This window comes from Salvia splendens, chromosome 2 (assembly GCF_004379255.2).
Source record: "Salvia splendens isolate huo1 chromosome 2, SspV2, whole genome shotgun sequence".
Lineage (NCBI taxonomy): Eukaryota > Viridiplantae > Streptophyta > Magnoliopsida > Lamiales > Lamiaceae > Salvia > Salvia splendens.
The window spans coordinates 13,941,953-13,964,465 of NC_056033.1; the positions used below are offsets into that span (position 1 = coordinate 13,941,953).

General features: G+C 44.0%; 1 pseudogene; it reads right to left on the reverse strand.

Annotated features, from left to right (window-relative positions):
• Positions 1-1,123: 1,123 nt before the first annotated feature.
• LOC121774268 lies at positions 1,124-14,557 on the reverse strand (annotated as a pseudogene).
• Positions 14,558-22,513: the final 7,956 nt, after the last annotated feature.

Sequence of the window (22,513 nt, forward strand, 5' to 3'; positions counted from 1 at the left end):
ATAAAACGATACGAATAATTCACCAAATTGTCACGAGTAATGGATGTTATTAACTATATAATGCACAATATGTGAACTGCAATGCATACGAATAAGATGTACCATGTTATGATGTTTGACACACGTTTCTTGTTTCCCCTAAGGGTTTAATAAGCTTAGGGGCTAGGGTATAGTACGTAGACATTACTAACAAATTGTTGTTATTGGAATATACGTATGTGCATTATTTGGTTTAGGTAGTGCATTATGTAGCTGTTAATTGTCATTATCTCAGTATATTATGCATTATTAGAGGTATTGTGTATATGGGTTAATCAACGGATTGAAGATTACATACGTGCATTTAGTAATGTCTACGTACTATACCCTAGCCCCTAAGCTTATTAAACCCTTAGGGGAAACAAGAAACGTGTGTCAAACATCATAACATGGTACATCTTATTCGTATGCATTGCAGTTCACATATTGTGCATTATATAGTTAATAACATCCATTACTCGTGACAATTTGGTGAATTATTCGTATCGTTTTATAATTTGTTATTAATGCGTACGTACTATACCCTAGCCCCTAAGCTTATTAAAGCCTTAGGGGAAACAAGAAACGTGTGTCAAACATCATAACACCGCACATCTTGTTCGTATGCATTGCAGTTCACAAATTGTGCATTATATAGTCAATTATATCCATTACTCGTTACCATGTGAAGATTACATACATGTCTACGTACCATACCCTAGCCCCTAAGCTTATTAAACCCTTAGGGGAACAAGAAACGTGTGTCAAACATCATAACACAGGACATCTTGTTCGTATGCATTGCATTTCACATATTGTGCATTATATAGGCAATTATATGCATTACTCGTGACCATGTGGTGCATTATTCGTAGCGGTTTCCAGCCATTATTAGATTACTATTGTACCCTCATAATGCACAAAATAGGACAAATAATGCAACACGGGATTAATTACCCAATGTTGATCTTGACCGTCCATTTCTCTAATCTAATGGCTGATATTAAGAAGGAAAAAGGAGGAAATATAGGAAAAGGAAATGAATACATCCCTATATATATATATATATATATATATATATATATATATAGTAGTGGGCTTGTTCCTAGGCTTGAGGTGGATCAAGATAGATTGATTCAAGTAAATGAGCAAGATTGGTTTGGTGTGAGCCTCCATTTGCAAATTCCGCTTCACAAATCTTCCTCAATTTTGTTGCTTTTCTTGTAAGCTCTTGCCTCTGTGCACTCTCCAAATCCATAAACCTCTTGACAATCCCAGCAATCTCATCCCTCTTCTTCAAATTTGTGTCATCAAACTCCCTATCCAAAAACCTCCAACCAACTTTCCAATCTTCAACAATGGCCTTGGCATCAGAGGTCTGGTCCATAATGATAGGAAAAGTAAGAACAGGCACGCCCGCCAGCAGTGCCTCCTTAGTCTAGTTCCATCCACAGTGCGACAGGAACCCCCGACAGAAGGATGAGAGAGCACTCTTAGCTGATCGCACCACTCAACCAGCACGCCCCTTTCCCCACACATCTTCAGTGATGATTGCGCGAATTTCTGATGTTAGTAAATGCTGGTAGAGAATGAAGACTACGACACAAAGAATTTACGTGGTTCGATTTACTGAAGTAAATCTACGTCCACGGGAAGAAGGGAGGGCAAGATTGTATTGCTTGATCTGGGATTACAGCTTACAACACAGACTTGCTATATGGTATTTTATCTCTAGAGAGCTTAACCCTGTCTATCTGATCTAAGTCCTATTTATACATTGAACTAGGATCGTGGTTTGCAGCCCCACTAACAAGATCGTGGGTGAGCAATAACTGCTCAATAACTGCTTCGTACCACTAAATAGATCGTGGGTATAGTGGAGGTCGTGGAGGCCTTTCATGAGTCCACTAACTCCTAGTTCGGTCGAATGCTGAGACCGAACTGCTGGACTTTACCGATCAGCTCTTGCCGATCTGAGAGGAGAGCTTGACTGGTCGGCTTTTACCGAGCTGTAGGCTGAGTCCGAACTCTTTGGTCGTGCCGAACTCTTTGGTGCCGAACAGATACTCTTTCTTGGGCTCTGGGCTGATGGGCCGTCACTGTTATTGGGCTTGCCATTAGGGTTTAGTTCGTACCCCATCACTACCCCCCCCGAAAAGCGAAGTGAATCACTTCGGCGAGGTGAGTCACTTCGGCATTCTGGATAACGGTAAGGGGGAGGCTGACGTCAGGGGGTGTGCCTTGCGCGTGCCTGCATTAAATGCGACAGTAAAATCCGGCCGTTGAATCCTGAAAAGGTGGGATTCGAAACAGCGCAACGATTTCGAAATCTTTCCCGAATCTGATAAATATGCTCTTTCTTCCTCATTTGAACACTTTTGCTGTTGCGTCTTCTATACTCTCTCTTTCTCGAGAAATTTTCTTCTGCTTTCAAGAGCTTCTTCAGACTTTCTTCACGTTCAAAAAGTAAGAAAAATGTCTTCTTCTTCTTCTTCGGAGTCGGGTAGCGGTAGGAAAGGCGGTAAGGGGTCTTCTGGCCGGAAAGAGTCCGGGGAGAAGACCGTAGAGTATTTCCATAGTATTTTGAGTAAGGATACTGTGATATCCCTACCCGAAAAATACTTTTTTCCTGGGGGGAAGGCGGTGGTACCTGACGGTGATCATAGGGCTGACTCCCCGCCGGAGGGTTACGCCACCGTGTACGAGGCCAGCTTAGAATGCGGGCTTCGTTTCCCCCTCCCTTCTGCCTTTATAGATTTACTAGATTTTTTTCAGCTTCCTTTAGGCCAGGTGACTCCGAACTCTTGGAGGCACTTGTCGGCCTTCGCTGCCGAACTCCGTAAGTTAGGAAGGGATTTGTCTTTGAAGGCGATCCTTAAATTCTTTCAATTTAAGAGGAAGGGGTCTTGGTTTTACTTGATCCCTGTACAGCCCTTTAGGGCCTTTTGTAAAACGAAGTGGCCGAAGTGGCAAAACCGCTTCTTCTACTATGATAGGACCGCGGCTCCTAGTTTTCCCTGGAGAGGGCCGAAGTCCGTTATCCGTCATCCTCGGCCTGAACCGTTGGACGAGCTCGATGGCGAGCTCAACAAGATTCCCATAGTTAGGAAACAATACACGGAGTCTGAGCTCGTCAAGGGCGACGTCGTGTTCGACATCTCGTCTTCGGACGAAGAGGCCGATGGTGAGGATTTCTCTTTATCTTTATGCTCTACTGCTTTAACGAAGAAAATCTGACTTTGCTTTCTTGCTTTTTGGCAGTGTACATGCTGAATAAGGCTATCCGAAAGTCCTCCGAGCTTGTGGAGCCGGAGAGGCAGAGAGCCCCTCGCTCGGCGTCTGAAGCCGAGAAGAATCCGAAGAGGCAAAAAACCTCTTCTTCGGATCCGAAAGTGCCGGAGTCGTGTTCGGCTAAAGGGAAGGGGAAATTTCATGAGTCCCCAAGAGTGCCGGGGAAAGACCTGGTCATCTCCGAGGTGGTTGCAGACATCCCGGAACACGTCCCTGAGCCTTTTCAATGGCCGACGAATTTTGTGGAGGTAAGCTTTCTGACTTGGCTTCTTTTCCACATTTTTTGATGGCCATTCTGTTGAGTTTTTTCCTTGTTCATCTTCAGAGAGCCAAGCTCGTCTCCGTGGAGCTCTCCAAAGCATCCCACGACTACGAGGAGATGCAGAAGAAGTTGCTTCTTGCTCGTAGTCTGGCCGAACAGGCTGAGGCCAAATTTGAGAGGGCCCGAGCTGCTAGGATCTCGGCTCAGGATGAAGCCCGGTCAGCCAAAAACCAGCTCATCATCCTGCAAGAGCAGACGAAGCACCGGGAGGCTCAGAAGGAGGCTGCCGCCGTGGCTGCCCAGGGGGAGGCTCTCCGTGTTTACACGGAGAAACTCTTTTTGAGCAGCCAGTTCTCGGCCTTTGTCGGTAGTCTGGTAAGGCTAATTACCGATAAGGGCGAGCAGGGGGCCGACGTCGTGCTGCCTCTGTACAGCCGAGAGATAGCTGCTCGGCTTCAGAATCTGCCGCTCCTTGAGGAGCTCGCTTCATCCTCGGTCCTGCTTTCTGCAGACCGAGTCCGGAGTTGTCGAGCTGATCGGGACGAGAACCTGGAGGCTATCTTTGCCTCCGTGGGACCCGTTTCACCCGCTTCGACTTACAACGGAGAGGGTGAGGCCGAGCCGCTGGAGCTGGAGGCCGAAGTCGAGCGGGCCGGGCATCCGGAGAAGGAAGCCGATCAGGAGGCGGAGGCGAGGCCGGCAGGATGCGAGGCCGAGGCTGAGGTAGCTCAGGAGAAAGAAGCTGAACCAGACCGAGGATCCGGAGACGAAGCTGGCGGAGTATGATTTCGTCTCCCTTCTCTTAGTCTAGTTTCTTCCTTGTAAAATGGCCTTGAAGCCCTCCTAGTGTAAAAAATTTTCCTTGTGAATGAAAAATTCTCTACACTTGTCTTCGTATAGCTTTTCGTACTCGCCTTTATTCCTGTTGTATTTTACTATCTGCTCGGTACAGCTGCCGAACTAATATAGCTGCTTTGTACTCAAGGAGATGGAGATACTTCACTGGAAACGGCTGTACTCTTCGGCTTTAGACGAAGCTGAGAAAAGAGCTATAGCCGATCAGACGAAGAATGACGAGCTTCTGGCTCGTTTAGTGAAGCTGGAGGCCGATAATAAGGACTTAGAGTCCGATAAGAAGGATCTGGAGGCCGAGCTGAATACGACCATTGCTGAGAGGACTGCGTACGAGGATTACATCCGTGTGCGCGGGGGAGTGACCATATCAGATGTTCAGAGTCGAGTTGACGAACTGTGGGAGGAATATCATGTACTCCGGAGGAACAATGCGCTGGAGAGCTCGGCTTGCCAACAAGTTGTGAAATCATTACGGCGCTGGGCTTCTCGGTACGACATCATTCTTTCCCGGCGTCCCGCAATCGAGAGATTCCTTAGGCATTTCCCGCCAACAGATGCTCGCACTCCAGATCAAGCCTCTGGTTCCCTTGTTCAAAATCCTACTCCAAGTCAACAACGAACTCCGGAACAGCCGGAAACGTCAAGACGAGAACGGGCTCAGGAGCAACCGGAATCGTCAAGACAGGGACGGACTGAAATTCGCCGAGGAGTTGTGACTATGAGCGAGCAAGATCAGCAGATGCTTATTGCAGAGACTCTTCATCGCCGAGGGGTTAGAGCTTCTGGGGCTCGCGGAAGAGGTGTTGGGTCGAGGATAGCATCTCGTCGACCTGCTTATTCTTCATCTGCTCGGAACAACCGAACTCGGCTTCCAGAGGATTTTGCAGATAGGTGGCTTAACTTCAGCAACCCTGGACAGTAGAATAGTCCTTTGTAATAGCGTAACGCCATTTTGTAGGGTAGCTGAGTTGTATGCCGAACAAGATTTGAAAAATGAAATTTTGTTTTCGCTTCTAACACTGTATTTACAGCTTAGCGAAAAAATTTCATCGTACTTGTCCTCGGTCTTATGAAGTAAACTTCTTTGACCGGACTTGGTCCTTGGTCTTATGAAGTAAACTTCTTTGACCGGACTTGGTCCTTGGTCTGATGAAATAAACATCTTTGACCGGACTCGTCTTTGGTCTGATGAAATAAACATCTTTGACCGGACTCGTCTTTGGTCTGATGAAATAAACATCTTTGACCGGACTCGTCTTTGGTCTGATGAAATAAACATCTATGACCGGACTCGTCTTTGGTCTGATGAAATAAACATCTTTGACCGGACTCGTCTTTGGTCTGATGAAATAAACATCTTTGACCGGACTCGTCTTTGGTCTGATGAAATAAACATCTTTGACCGGACTCGTCTTTGGTCTGATGAAATAAACATCTTTGACCGGACTCGTCTTTGGTCTGATGAAATAAACATCTTTGACCGGACTTGGTTTGTGTTCTAATTTGGCGATTTTTGTCGCCGGGATCGAACTTTCCCTTGTCCTAATTCGGCGAGTTTTATCGCGTGGATCGGACTTTCCCAGTTAACCGAAGTGGTCTTATGCAGTAAACCTCTTTGACCAGACATGGTCGTCCCCGGTCTTATGAGGTAAACTTCTTTGACCGAACTTGGTCGTCCTAATTCGGCGAGGTTTATCGCGTGGATCGGACTTTCCCTTATTGCAGTTTGTTTCAGACGAAGTGCTTATTTCTTAAGCCGAATTGTGGTCTTGTATCTTCCTGAGAAGCTTGGACTCACAATCGTTGGCTTATTGCAGTTCGTTTCAGACGAAGTGCTTGTTAAGCTGAATTGTGGTCTTGTATCCTCCTTAGAAGCTTGGACTCACAATCGTTGGCTTATTGCAGTTCGTTTCAGACGGACTGCTTGTTAAGCTGAATTGTGGTCTTATATCCTCCTTAGAAGCTTGGACTCACAATCGTTGGCTTATTGCAGTTCGTTTCAGACGGACTGCTTGTTAAGCTGAATTGTGGTCTTATATCCTCCTTAGAAGCTTGGACTCACAATAGTCTTTAATAATCGATCTAAAAAGGGGATCAGTCTTTAAAGAACGATATACCTTGGTACCATTTGTAAGAGACGACAAGCACATAGAGACAAAACACATAGAGAAAAAATGAAAAAGATGAAGGAAAAAAACTTCAAACTTTTTTTTTAAAAAAACGACAAGTAAAAGGTACAAGTAAGAAACAAACAAATAAAAACATATACCCCTATGACCGAACTAGACACGAGACGGACTGACCGGACTTTTGTCTCTTACAAGTGGAACTTCTTGAGGTTGGAGACGTGCCATGTTCGGGGTACTTGTTCTCCTGACATGTGAGTCAATTTATAAGACCCTTTGCCGAGGACTTCTGACACCCGATATGGACCCTCCCATGTGGGTTCGAGTTTGCCCAGCTTTTCTGCTCGGCTTACTTCGTTGTTTCTCAAGACGAGATCTCCCACTTGAAATTGAAGCTTTTTCACCCTTTGGTTATAATACCGGGCTACTTGCTCCTTATACTTGGCTGCTTTTATGCACGCCAATTCTCTTCTTTCTTCGGCGAGATCTAGTTCTGCTCTCAGTCCGTCGTCATTCATTTCTGAGGAGAAATTTAGAGTTCGGGGACTGGGTACGCCGATCTCCACCGGAATTACGGCTTCAGTGCCGTACACCAGACTATACGGAGTTTCACCGTTGGAGGTTTTGGGTGTAGTTCGGTAGGACCATAGGACTTGAGGGAGATTTTCTACCCATTGTCCTTTGGCTTGTTCTAACCGAGCTTTTAACCCTTTCACCAGAATCCGGTTCGTTACTTCCGTTTGTCCGTTTGCTTGGGGGTGGGAGACCGAAGTGAACCGCTGTTGAATGTTCAGCTCTTGGCACCAATTCTTGAACGTCTTGTCGGTGAACTGAGTCCCATTATCCGAGATGAGGATGTGGGGTATGCCAAATCGGCACACTATGTTCTTCCAGACGAAGTCCAATGCCTTTGAGCTCGTTATCGTAGCTAATGGCTCAGCCTCCACCCACTTCGTGAAGTAGTCCACGGCAACGATAAGGAATTTCATTTGCCGAGGAGCTTGAGGAAGTGGTCCCACTATGTCTATGCCCATTGCATGAAAGGCCAAGGGCTTTGCATAGTGTATAGATCGGTCTGCGGCATCCTTGGGACATTTGCATGAATTTGGCACTTCGTACACTTCTTGACGAGCTGCACTGCCTCTTGTACCATGGTTGGCCAATAATATCCCCATCTCAGTACTTTTTTAGCTAAAGCTCTGGCTCCGATGTGGCTACCGCACGATCCTTCATGAACTTCTCTGAGGATGTAGTCCGTCTCTTCTGGTCCTACGCACCGCAATAACGGCTGAAGGTAAGACTTTCTAAAGAGGACTCCTTCATGAAGTTCGTACCGAAGTGCTCGGCACGTGATCTTCCGAGCTTCTCTCTTATCCTCGGGCAATTGTCCTTGATCCAGATACTGCAAGATCGGCGTCATCCAGTTCGGCGAGCTGGATACTGAGTGTACCTCGGCTTCATCAATGCTTCGGTGCATTAATTCTTCCGCCTTTGAGCTCGGATCTGAGGCCAACTTACTTAAGGTATCTGCTCGGCTATTTTCCGCTCTGGGAATGCGGATTATCCGAAAATAGGAGAAACTTCGGCTGATGCTTTGCGCTTTGTCCAAATACTTCTTCATTCTCTCGTCACGGGCTTCACTTGTACCCAACATGTGATTTACTATGACTTGTGAATCACAATGGACTTTGAGAGATTTGACGAGCAGACTTTGCGCTAACTGGAGTCCGGCCAGGAGGGCTTCGTACTCGGCTTCATTATTAGTAGTGGGGAATAGGAACCGAAGTGAGTAGGCTACCTCGTGTCCGTCGGGAGCGACAAGTAAAATACCAGCTCCACTTCCCATCTTGTTCGAAGCTCCATCTACGAACCCGCTCCAGCAGTCCGGCGGCTCTACTTCGGATTCCAAGGGCTGTGCTAGTTCGGCACTGGCAGAATTCTTCTGTTCGGCAATAACAGGAATTGCTTGATCGAACTTCGCTTCTGCAAGAAAATCTGCCAAGGCTTGTCCCTTGATGGCTTTCCGAGGTAGATATTCAATTGTGTGCTCTCCCAACTCTATAGCCCACTTGGCGATTCTGCCTGATGCTTCTGGTTTGGTCAACACTTGCCGAAGTGGCAGATCAGTTAAGACGCATACCTTGTGAGCATAGAAGTATGGCCGCAGTCTCCTTGCTGCATTTACTAATGCCAGAGCAATCTTTTCCAGAGGTTGATACCTGGTTTCTGGACCTCTTAATGCTCGGCTTGTAAAGTAGATGGGAAGCTGCTTTAGGCCTTCTTCTCGTACAAGCACCGCGCTGATAGTTTGATCCGATGCCGCTAAGTATAAGAATATTACTTCGGCTTCGGTTGGAGCAGAGAGAATAGGAAGCTCGACTAGATAACTTTTGAGCTCGTCAAAGGCCTTTTTCTGCTCGGCTCCCCACTCGAACTTTGGTGCCTTTTTCAACACCGTGAAGAACGGCAGTTGCTTTTCGGCTGCTTGAGAAAGGAATCGATTCAGTGCGGCTAGACATCCGGTTAGCCTTTGCACGTCATGTATGGACTTCGGCATCGCCATGTTTTGAACAACTTGAACTTTTGAGGGGTTTGCCTTGAGTCCGTCCTTTGAAACCCAACAACCCAGAAACTTTCCCGAATCTACCAAAAAGGTACACTTTTGGGGATTAAGTTTGAGGTTGGCTTTCTTGAGCACGTTGAGAGTGGACTTGAGGTTGTGCTCGTACTCCGAAGTGCTTTTGCTTTTGACGACTATATCGTCAACATACACTTCGACCTCCTTTCCAATCAGGTGCCGAAAAAGCTTGTCTACCATCCTTTGATAAGTGGCTCTGGCATTCTTTAAACCAAATGGCATCTTTTTATAAGCGAAAATGCCGAAATCAGTAATGAAGGCCGTTTTTGAAGCGTCAATCTCATCCATTAAAACTTGATGGTATCCTTTGTACAGATCAAGAAAACAAAAAATTTCAAAGCCTATCAAAGCTTCTACTTTTTTATCTATGTTCGGAAGGGGATAGCAATCTTTGGGACAGTGCTTATTTAGATCGGTGAAATCTATGCACATCCGCCATCCTCCTTCCTTTTTCTTGATCATGACAGGATTGGCCACCCACGAAGGATACTTCACTTCGAATAACACATCCGCCTTCAATAATTGACGGACTTCGTCATGGATGACTTGACTTCGTTCTGCCGCAAAGAGTCTTTGCTTCTGTTTTATCGGCCGGACTGAAGGATCAATATTTAACCGATGAGTGATTACCTCGGGGGGCACTCCGGTCATGTCCAACGGAGACCATGCAAAGACGTCTTTATACTCCTTGAGGAGCTGGATGGTTTTTTCCCGAAGTAGGGGCGTTCCCGCGAAGCCGATCTTAACCGTTCTGGATGGATCGTCTTCGTACAGCTGAACTGTCATCGAGTTCGGCTCCGGTATGACTTCGGTCATCGCCTCTGACTCCGGCTGCTGTGATTGCTATGCTTGGTGGTGCCGATCTGACTGCTCGGCACTTCTAAGCGCAATTTGCAGACATTCCTTTGCTCTCTTTTGGTCACCTCGGATGACCGCTATCCCTCCTTTAGTAGGGATCTTGATGGTGAGGTGATAAGTGGAGCAAACGGCCCGAACTGTGTTGAGCCAGTCTCTTCCCAGGATGATGTTGTACGGGGACCGAGCTTTCACCACGAAAAACTCAATCATCGTACTGGAGCTAGTAGGCGCTTTCCCCACCGTGATCGGAAGGCTGATAATACCTTCAGGGCGGGTGTCCTCTTGGGCGAAGCTCTTCAGGGGAAGCGGAGCCGGACTGAGCCGAGCTGGGTCCACTTCTAGTTTGTCAAAGCACTCTTTAAAAAGAATGCTAACCGACGCTCCTGTATCCACAAACACCCTGTGGATCAGTTTGTTTGCCACTCCGGCTTGGATGACAATGGCGTCTTGGTGAGGAGAGATGGCCGGGACGGGATCAGCAGCCGAGAACGTAATCACTTCGTCCTGCTTCAGCCTTTTATGCGTTGGCTCCTCTCGATTGGAGCCTCTGCGCTCTGACTTTAGGGACGACTTGGTCTTCCCGGCAGGGAGCGCGTCAATAGTCTGGATTACTCCATCATATTGCGGCTCGTCATCGTCTTCGGGACCCGGCTGCCTTTTCGGATCCTGAGGAGCGCAGTTCGCACCACTCTGCTTTTTATTCTTTTTTGGCTGCTTGCTTTGGTATTTTTTCAATGTCCCTGCCTTCACAAGAACATCGATACCTGCAGCCAAGTTTCTGCACTCCTCAGTATCGTGACCGTGGTCTTGATGGTAGGAGCAGTAGCTATCCTGTGGTCGGCGCGCGGCTGATTTCGTCATCCGCTTTGGCTTTTCGAATAGGTCAGAGTGCAGTTCGAAAATTTCCGCTCTCGGCTTGTTCAGCGGTACGAACTGAGCGGGCGGATTCTCGGGATTGAGACGAGGTCCCAATCTGTCTTGCACCGGAGCCCTTTGAATTCTTTCAAATGGAGTCCGGCGAGGATGCCCCTGATCGCTATGATCGGGCTTCCTTCTGTCTCCTCGGGTCGATGAGCTGTCTAACGACCGTTTGCGACGGTCTGCCTCATCGGCCCGGGAGTACTGGTCCGCAATGTCCCACATTTCCTGAGCTGTCTGCGGACCGCACTCAACGAGCTTCCTGTAGAGAGCTCCGGGCAGGATTCCATTTTGGAATGCCGAGATGACAAGCAGATCGTTGAGATCGTCTACTTGCAGGCATTCCTTGTGGAATCTTGTCATAAAGTCGCTGATTTTTTCGTCGCGACCTTGACGAATGGAAAGCAGCTGAGCCGAAGTGATTCGGGCTTCCGCTTTCTGAAAGAACCTCCTGTGGAAGGCATCCATTAGATCTCGGTAAGATCTGATGCTGCCCTGGGGGAGGCTATCGAACCACCTTCTCGCGTTCCCGATGAGCAGCTCGGGAAACAGCTTGCACATGTGGACCTCGTTGAGACCCTGGTTCGCCATGTTATATTGATAGCGCCCCAAGAAATCGTGAGGGTCCACGAGCCCGTCATAAGTCATCGACGGAGTTCGGTAGTTCTGTGGTAGGGGAGTTCGGGTGATGTCGTCCGAGAACGGAGTCTTCAGTGCTCCGTACACGGCGAATCCGATATCTCGTCGGTATGGAGGAGATTGAGTTCTCCTGTGATTCCGGTACCGAGGAGGAACTGGAACATGTTGGGGACGGGGATTCTTTCTCCTGGGAGATGCGACACTACTGCGGTAGTGACTTTCTTGTGCGGAGGGAGAAGGAGAATCCGTCGTTTTCGTCTCCGGCTGCTTTTGGTTTTTTCGCAGGAAGGTTAAGAATTCCTCCTGCTTCGCCGCCAAAAACTGCTTGACAGCCTCATTCAAATCGGGCTGCTGGGAAGACTCAGTGGGACGATTTTTGGAGCGGCTTGTTCCTTCGCCATGAGAACTGGTGGTGGATTTATCCCTAGGCTGTTTTCCAGACCTATGGGATGGATTGGCTTCCTCCTGGTTCTCACGGGCAGGAATACGGGTACTCTGCGATCTGGTATGCATTTTTTGGGTGGAAAAAATGGATCAAAAATTCGCTTTATCACAAATTTTGTTCTCTGTTTCCCACAGACGGCGCCAGTGATGATTGCGCGAATTTCTGATGTTAGTAAATGCTGGTAGAGAATGAAGACTACGACACAAAGAATTTACGTGGTTCGATTTACTGAAGTAAATCTACGTCCACGGGAAGAAGGGAGGGCAAGATTGTATTGCTTGATCTGGGATTACAGCTTACAACACAGACTTGCTATATGGTATTTTATCTCTAGAGAGCTTAACCCTGTCTATCTGATCTAAGTCCTATTTATACATTGAACTAGGATCGTGGTTTGCAGCCCCACTAACAAGATCGTGGGTGAGCAATAACTGCTCAATAACTGCTTCGTACCACTAAATAGATCGTGGGTATAGTGGAGGTCGTGGAGGCCTTTCATGAGTCCACTAACTCCTAGTTCGGTCGAATGCTGAGACCGAACTGCTGGACTTTACCGATCAGCTCTTGCCGATCTGAGAGGAGAGCTTGACTGGTCGGCTTTTACCGAGCTGTAGGCTGAGTCCGAACTCTTTGGTCGTGCCGAACTCTTTGGTGCCGAACAGATACTCTTTCTTGGGCTCTGGGCTGATGGGCCGTCACTGTTATTGGGCTTGCCATTAGGGTTTAGTTCGTACCCCATCATTCAGTAACCGAGCCGCCTCTCGTCTAGCCACCCACAAGAACCTAACACCGCTCTCGTGCAACCCTGCAGCAATCTCATCCATCTGGGCAGCTGAGATATGCAAGAAACTACATAGGGAGATGTACAACACTGAGCTTGGTGGCTGGTGGTCTAGCCATCTCAAGTAGTCATCGGCGGCTGCGGCCGCGCGACTGCTCGTTTTCAATTCTCTGAGCCTAGAATATACTGCAATGGGGCCCATGGTGTGGATTGATAATGAAGATTTCTGCCTCAGAGCACCGATAACTTGGGATTCTAGGTGGTAATAGGATGCGAAAATGAGGTGTTTTGCGTTGGAGTCTTTGGGTAATATTTGTATGAGATTTGGCATGGATTCCTGGTCTCTTATGACTAGTGGGAGATCAGCAACACGAACTGGTGGGAGCCCCAGAATATAGTCCACAACCGCTTCTCCATTAACTGTGGAAAATACATGATGTCAGTTTCTAGATTATTTGAGGACACTTTGACTCAGACAACTCTATAGATGAAATTTATAAAAAAGTTAGTCGAATGCCTACTACATCCCTCCGTTCCATTAAATATAAAATATTTTTGTTCTGTACATGTTTTAGGAAAATAATATTCTCTTTGTTTCAAGGAAGATGACCCCTTACTTGGCGACACAAGATTTTGCATGGTTTTATTTTTGTGTGTTAGGTATAGAGATAAATAAGTTTATATTTTTAGTAATAGATCATCTTGAGTGAGAAAAACTAAAAAAGAAAGTGGGTAATCTTCGGTGGAACAGATAAATAATAAATATGAGTAGTTAAAGTCGAGAAAAACGTAAAGTAAAAAGATAATAATGTAGAAGAGACTCTCCTCTACACTATTCTCTCTCTTACTTTACTTTTTCATCACTTTAACTATCTATTACTATCATTTTTCTAAAACATGGACAAATAGGAAATGTTTCATATTTAATGGACATATGAAGTATTTTTTATGTAGAGTACTAATTTAGTACTCCCCTCATTCCATAGTAGCGAAGTCATTTTACTATTTTGGTACGTTCTATAGTAGTAAAGTCTTTTCCATTTTTAGTAAAAGTTAACGCATTTCTTCTTTTTACTTTTCCCTCTTTCTTACTTTATCTACACTCTTACTTTATTATCTTTTTATTTAATAAATTACACATCATTTTTTAATCTCCTTATTGGAAAGAAATGTCTCCACTATTATGAAATGGAGGGAATAAAATGCGAATGTATTGAGTTAGCAAAGTGAGTATGAGGTGCATTTACTAAAAATATTAAATGTTTTTTAGGACGGAGGGAGTAGAGGGAGAAAATTTGTGATATTACTCTGTATTCAAATAATAAAATGTAGACTATAGATTGGTAGACAATTCAAAACGAAATACTCCCATCTTTCTTGCTAGTCTGAACTAAATTCATTCTTTCATCATCTTTGCTAATCAATCAATTAATCATCCCCCTTATGTCAACTTTCATCATCTTTGCTAATCAATCAATTAATCATCCCCCTTATGTCAACTTTATGATTTATTCTGATCTTCCAAATCCATGCTTATTTTCTATTCTGCGGCACTCACATAATTATATCAGTATACACATGAAATAAGAAATAACAATACTAAAACTTAATCGGAAACGAATAGTTATACTTGTATATGTTGAAAACGAGTGAGCAAAAAAATGAAACCTGACCAATCAACGGGGTAGTGGCCGTTCTGCACCAGAAGGTCAAAATGGTAAAACATAATTATATGCACTATCAAACTAAAGATCGTGCAAGTTAAGTGTCGAAAAACTCGATACTCAACTTGAGGGGGGGTGTTGGAATAAGGAAATCAATTAATTGGATAACAAGAAGGCAAGAGATGAAGTTATGGCAAGAATAAAGAAGAAAATCAATTAAAGATTATGGAAAATCAATTGAAAATGATATTAGTATAATTAGAATATATTTTCCAAGTATAGTTAGAATTAGAGCCTATAAAAGGTTGTGTAACTATTGAGAGAATTAATTCAAGTCATTCACAATGTAGTCTTTAAAGTTCTCCCCGTCTTTTACTTTCTGCAATAGTCTTTTATTTTCCGCATTGTATTTCTAACATGGTATCAGAGCAGCTAACGATCCTTCCTTAGTTTGTTCAAAAACAAAATCTTCCTTTCAATCGGGGGAACCCAAAAATCACAAAAAAGGTTGTGCCAAAGTTCTCCAGCTCATATTTTTGTTCAAGAAATCAAGAGAGAAGGAAACAATTCCAAGTTCCTATCAAGTTTTGAGAGAAATGGGCTGCCAAGACGAAGAACGTCTGGCAGCGGCTGCCCGAACTGATCTGGACAGCAGCAACAGGGTGACCTCAGCGAGGTCCAGCAGCGGTTGGACGTCCTCGCGCCTCCAGCGCTGGAAACTCCGGTCGACGGTGACTCCAGCAGCGGCTGCTCAGCTCCGACCGACGGCGAACAGTACCACGGATAGATGACGGCACAGACCGCAAACAACGTGATGATGGCCTCTCTTATCAAAACTGCGGAGTAGCCAACGAACAACTAGCAAGAAAGATTCGATTGGACGTCAGTGGGGCGCCGATAAGGAGATGGCAACGAGCAATAGAGATCTAAGAGAAGAAGGTAAGAAGACTCCGAAAGTGAAGATGTCGGACAGCCATAGCAGGCCAGTCTGTTTCTCCATAGAAGAGATGATGGCTCCAAAGATGGAGATAATGAATCATCCAGCCGAGGGGAGAGAAATCAAACAGCTGAACAATTCTTCTTCGAACAGAGGAAAGAACTGATGCTGTCAAAAAGGCCGCAGAGTAGCAGCCCAACCAAGCCATCTTTCACAATCTTACAAACATAAAAAATGGAAAAAGAGAATTCGATGAATCGTCTGGCGAGGGGGAGACGACAAATACTGGCAAACGATTCATCACGCCTAGAAGAATGCCGAGAAGAGAGCAGGACAGTATGTACCACCGAAAGAAGAGCCGAGGCTGTAGCAGCCCAACCAAGAGATCAAGAGTGTCCGAGATGGAGACGCCAAAAGGGAAAGAGTTTGTTGGCGGTCACCGATAGAGCGCCGCAGCCCAACCGCCGTCAAGAGAAGAAAACAGCGGAGGAGTTCTCGGTTTGTCCGGTAGAGGGGGTGAGGAAGTAACCTACCGGAAGATTCATCTCCAATTGAATGGCGTGAGAGAAGCTCGCAAGGCAAAGAAGTTGACGAATTGCCCGGCCAAGGAGAGTGTGTCTGACCGAACAATTCATCACCAAATTGAGTAGAGAATCTCTGTGATAGGAAAAAAGCAAATCGAAAAAGGAAACTCAAATCTCTTTTGAGAGACCAAACAGCATGCACGTGTCGGCTTCAAGTAGAATCCGTCACAGGGGGAGAGACTGTCACCGGAAAGTTGGGGACCGACCATGGTGGATATAGTACATTACAACCGAGAAGGAGTCGATAATAGGAAGAACCCTGTTGATTTTTGGAGAGATAAAAAGTTGTGGCTGTTGGTGTCGAGGAGGATGCCGTGATGGAGACGAGAGGAGAAAGGAGGCGGGTGTTGACGTCTTCTCAATTGAGTATTTCCAAAAAAAACAAATTGGGCATAGTGTTATTGGGCTCAAGAAGAAAAAAAATGAAAATAATGGGCTCATAGTTTGAGCTGGAATGGGCTGGGAATGGTCCTCCAAATTAAGCTTTGGGCTGCAAATTAAATTTAGTCCAAAGGTGAATGACCTCATCGACACGAGTAAAAACTGTCAGTCAGAAATGTGAATGAGCTCCTCGACACGAGTAAAGACTGTCAGTCATAAAAATAATGAAGTGGCTCCTTGATATGAGCAAAAACTGTCTAGATTAGCTCCTTGACAAGAGTCAAAACTGTCTGAATTAGCTCATCAACAAGAGTCAAAACTGTTTGAATTAGCTCCTCGACAAGAGTCAAAACTGTCTAAGATGGCTCCTAGATATGAGTTAAAACTATCTAAGATGGCTACTGGATACGAGCTAAAACTATCTAAGATAGCTCCTAAATATGAGTAAAAACTGTTTAGACAAAGCTCCCGGACACGAGTTAAAACTGTCTAGATTGGCTCCTTGACACGAGTTAAAACCGTCAACAAAAATTGAAGAGCTCCTTGATAAGAGCCTAAACTTTCAATGAAGAAAAATTGTAGAGCTCCTTGAAACGAGTCTAAACTTTCAATAACTCTTTGATACGAGTATATATTATCAATGATGAATTGAAGAAGCTCTATGATACAAGCATAAACTGTCAATGGAAATTGAAGAACTCTTAAATGCGAGTATAAACTATTTATCAAACTAAAGATCGTGCAAGTTAAGTGTCGAAAAACTCGATACTCAACTTGAGGGGGAGTGTTGGAATAAGGAAATCAATTAATTGGATAACAAGAAGGCAAGAGATGAAGTTATGGCAAGAATAAAGAAGAAAATCAATTAAAGATTATGGAAAATCAATTGAAAATGATATTAGTATAATTAGAATATATTTTCCAAGTATAGTTAGAATTAGAGCCTATAAAAGGTTGTGTAACCATTGAGAGAATTAATTCAAGTCATTCACAATGTAGTCTTTAAAGTTCTCCCCGTCTTTTACTTTCTGCAATAGTCTTTTATTTTCCGCATTGTATTTCTAACATGGTATCAGAGCAGCTAACGATCCTTCCTTAGTTTGTTCAAAAACAAAATCTTCCTTTCAATCGGGGGAACCCAAAAATCACAAAAAAGGTTGTGCCAAAGTTCTCCAGCTCATATTTTTGTTCAAGAAATCAAGAGAGAAGGAAACAATTCCAAGTTCCTATCAAGTTTTGAGAGAAATGGGCTGCCAAGACGAAGAACGTCTGGCAGCGGCTGCCCGAACTGATCTGGACAGCAGCAACAGGGTGACCTCAGCGAGGTCCAGCAACGGCTGGACATCCTCGCGCCTCTAGCGCTGGAAACTCCGGTCGACGGTGACTCCAGCAGCGGCTGCTCAGCTCCGACCGACGGCGAACAGTACCACAGATAGATGACGGCACAGACCGCAAACAACGTGATGATGGCCTCTCTTGTCAAAACTGCGGAGTAGGCAATTAACAACTAGCAAGAAAGAGTCGATTGGACGTCGGTGGGAGCGCCGATAAGGAGATGGCAGCGAGCAAGAGAGATCTAAGAGAAGAAGGCAAGAAGACTTCGAAAGTGAAGATGTCGGACATCCATAGCAGGCCAGTCTGTTTCTCCATAGAAGAGATGATGGCTCCAAAGATGGAGATACTGAATCATCCAGTCGAGGGAAGAGAAAGCAAACAGCTGAACAATTCTTCTTCGAACAGAGAAAAGAACCGATGCTGTCAAAAAGGCCGCAGAGTAGCAGCCCAACCAAGCCATCTTTCACAATCTTACAAACATAAAAAATGGAAGAAGAGAATTCAATGAATCGTCTGGCGAGGGGGAGACGACAAACACTGGCAAACGATTCATCACGCCTAGAAGAATGCCGAGAAGAGAGCAGGACAGTATGTACCACCGAAAGAAGAGCCGAGGCTGTAGCAGCCCAACCAAGAGATCAAGAGTCTCCGAGATGGAGACGCCAAAAGGGAAAGAGTTTGTTGGTGGTTACCGATAGAGCGCCGCAGCCCAACCGCCGTCAAGAGAAGAAAACATCGGAGGAGTTCTCGATTTGTCCGGTAGAGGGGGTGAGGAAGTAACCTACCGGAAGATTCATCTCCAATTGAATGGCGTGAGAGAAGCTCGCCAGGCAAAGAAGTTGACGAATTGCCCGGCCAAGGAGAGTGTGTCTGACCGAACAATTCATCACCAAATTGAGTAGAGAATCTCCGAGATAGAAAAAGAAGCAAATCGAAAAAGGAAACTCAAATCTCTTTTGAGAGACCAAACAGCTTGCATGTGTCGGCTTCAAGTAGAATCCGTCACAGGGGAGAGACTGTCACCGGAAAGTTGGGGACCGACCATGGTGGATATAGTACATTACAACCGAGAATGAGTCGTCGATAATAGGAAGAACCCTGTTGATTTTTGGAGAGATGAAAAGTTGTGGCTGTTGGTGTCGAGGAGGACGCCGTGATGGAGACGAGAGGAGAAAGGATGCGGGTGTTGACGTCTTCTCAATTGAGTATTTCCAAAAAAAAACCAAATTGGGCCTAGTGTTATTGGGCTCAAGAAGAAAAAAAATGAAAATAATGGGCTCATAGTTTGAGCTGGAATGGGCTGGGAATGGTCCTCCAAATTAAGCTTTGGGCTGCAAATTAAATTTAGTCCAAAGGTGAATGACCTCCTCGACACGAGTAAAAACTGTCAGTCAGAAATGTGAATGAGCTCATCGACACGAGAAAAGACTGTCAGTCATAAAAAAAATGAAGTGGCTCCTAGTTATGAGCAAAAACTGTCTAGATTAGCTCATTGACAAGAGTCAAAACTGTCTGAATTAGCTCCTCGACAAGAGTCAAAACTGTTTGAATTAGCTCCTCGACAGGAGTCAAAACTGTCTAAGATGGCTCCTAGATATGAGTTAAAACTATCTAAGATGGCTCCTGGATACGAGCTAAAACTATCTAAGATAGCTCCTAAATATGAGTAAAAACTATTTAGACAAAGCTCCCGGACACGAGTTAAAACTTTCTAGATTGGCTCCTTGACACGAGTTAAAACCGTCAACAAAAATTGAAGAGCTCCTTGATAAGAGCCTAAACTTTCAATGAAGAAAAATTGAAGAGCTCCTTGAAACGAGTCTAAACTTTCAATAACTCTTTGATACGAGTATATATTATCAATGATGAATTGAAGAAGCTCTATGATACAAGCATAAACTGTCAATGGAAATTGAAGAACTCTTAAATGCGAGTATAAACTATTTATCAAACTAAAGATCGTGCAAGTTAAGTGTCGAAAAACTCGATACTCAACTTGAGGGGGAGTGTTGGAATAAGGAAATCAATTAATTGGATAACAAGAAGGCAAGAGATGAAGTTATGGCAAGAATAAAGAAGGAAATCAATTAAAGATTATGGAAAATCAAATAAAAAGGATATTAGTATAATTAGAATATATTTTCCAAGTATAGTTAGAATTAGAGCCTATAAAAGGTTGTGTAACCATTGAGAGAATTAATTCAAGTCATTCACAATGTAGTCTTTAAAGTTCTCTCCATCTTTTACTTTATGCAATAGTCTTTTATTTTTCGCATTGTATTTCTAACATCACCACCACGGTTATGTGGACGTCGGAGCTCCGATCGGCCATGGCTGTGCACAGGCTGAGCACGGGTTGATGTGGTCGCACCCAAGGTACGGCATCACCACCACGTGGCGCGATGGGATTGGCTGGTTGCAGACCGGAGAGATGGTTGCGTCGTATCAAGCAATTACTCTGGCTATAACCTTATTGAGTGGGGGAATATAAAGGAGTTACTCTCTTAGTGCGGAATTGAATATCATATATATATATATATGGTTGTATTATATACCAAACTAGTTTTAAACAATAAAAGCCAAACACATCATTATATAATAATGCAGAGTTCATTACAACTTTATTTGTAGTTCATTATAGGGAATTATAAGATTTAAAAAAAATGACATCATCATGCATAATTTAGAAATCTGAAGTTCATTATATGTTTGTTATTAGTTACTCCATGTTATCATATAATGATGTTGTTCGGCGTTTAAGGTTTAAGAGTGGTTCGGTATTGATCACAATCCTATATATATATATATATATATACACATCATTATATAATAATGCAGAGTTCATTACAACTTTATTTGTAGTTCATTATAGGGAATTATAAGATTTAAAAAAAATGACATCATCATGCATAATTTAGAAATCTGAAGTTCATTATATGTTTGTTATTAGTTACTCCATGTTATCATATAATGATGTTGTTCGGCGTTTAAGGTTTAAGAGTGGTTCGGTATTGATCACAATCCTATATATATATATATATATATATATATATATATATATATATATATATATATATATATATATATAGGGTTTTGATCTATGCAAAACTAGATTTAAATACAGAAACGCAGAACAATATCATAATTAGGGCACTTTTAGGTCATAATTAGGTAATTTTTAGGTCATGCTAACAAAGCATGACCTAAAACGATCTTAACATGACATTAAACCCAAATATTATAATATGACCTAAAATTGCTTAATTATGGCCTTCCGTGTTTTTGGTTAATTATTGACCATTAGATCATCTAATCCTAGGGCCAAGATTTGGTCTGCATTTCTGGATTTAAACACATACTTATTTTGATCATCTCCCTATATATATAGGTCCATGATCAATTGAGATTTTTTAAGCTAATTGAGAAATGAGATGCAATCTCAGCCACTCATTTTTATTAAATGAGTGGTCTAGATTTTGCCACACAAAAAATATTTTTAAATTAATTTATTATGAAAGGGTATAATGGTAATTTTAAGGTAATTAAAATTCAGCAACTCTCATCTCTTGCTCTATGCTTCTCGATCTCTCTCTCCATCTCTGAGGGGTTCCTTCCATACGCTTCAGTACACAAAATTGCACCTCCAATTCGAGCCCCCTCTCATCTCATGATTGTATTCCTCCATCAGATTGAGAATTGGAGATCAGAAAATACAGAAAATTGAGAAGAAGATGAAAATTGAAACCCTAGGTAGAATCTGAACGCCGTAGAATGTGCAGCAGCTGCCTATCGAGATCGGTGAAACCGAATTTCCGACGAGTCTGGGTGCGGAGTACAAATTTGAAGGCGTGGAGAGAGGATCGGAGTCTGATAAGCTCGATTCAGGCGGAATTGGAGGCGTGAATGAATATTCGGTGCTGGATAATGTCAGCGGCACCGACGATTCCATGTGTAATAAGGAGAACGAGTGCGTTGCGGTGGCGAAATCGATGTTGAGTGCTGCTGAGATTAGTGATGGAGTGATTTTCGTGAAGCCGCTGGCTTCTGCGAGGTTTACTCACCGGTGCGTTTCGGAGAAATTTCGCTGATTTGATTGCAATTTCGCTTTACCTTTCTCAGCTGTTAGTAGTTTTGCTCTATTGTTTGAATAGTGGTTTGGCGATTGGCGAAAATGTGTATTGTTTGTGTAAATTGAAAGGCTTTCACTGCTGGAAATGGATTTTAAAGATTGAAGGAGAGTAACACTGTAGGGATGGTTAATTTCTTGTTGCATTTCTTTGAATTTTGATAGTTAATCACTTAATTATAGCTTTCTCCTTCAAGCAGCCTGTTTTGTGATATGCAACCATCTTTAGAATAGAGTGGTAGTTTCCTGCGGATTAGTTCTTTGTGTGTGAAGCTAATAAGCTGAAATCTTCTTAAATCTAAGAAAGCATTTACTTAGATCTAGGCGGAGACCGTAGAAATCAGATTCAAAGGTGGAGGAGGAAGGCGACGGTGGCGGAGGCAGAACGGCAGCGAAAAAGCAAGCGCCGAATGATGGGGAATCGATGAGCTTGAGTAAGAAGGCGGTGGGGCTGTATGTCGGCAAGAAAGGGCTGCTGTTTTGGCTCAACAAATTTGCCTATGCTTCCATCTTCATCGTGATTGGGGGATGGATTCACTTCTGGTTTGTGGGTCCCGCTTTGAACTCGTAGATGAATTGTGAAATATGTAGATGAATTTGAGAAGACGATTTATTTGACGTCCAACCATCAAGGTTAGTTTGTGAAATATATGGA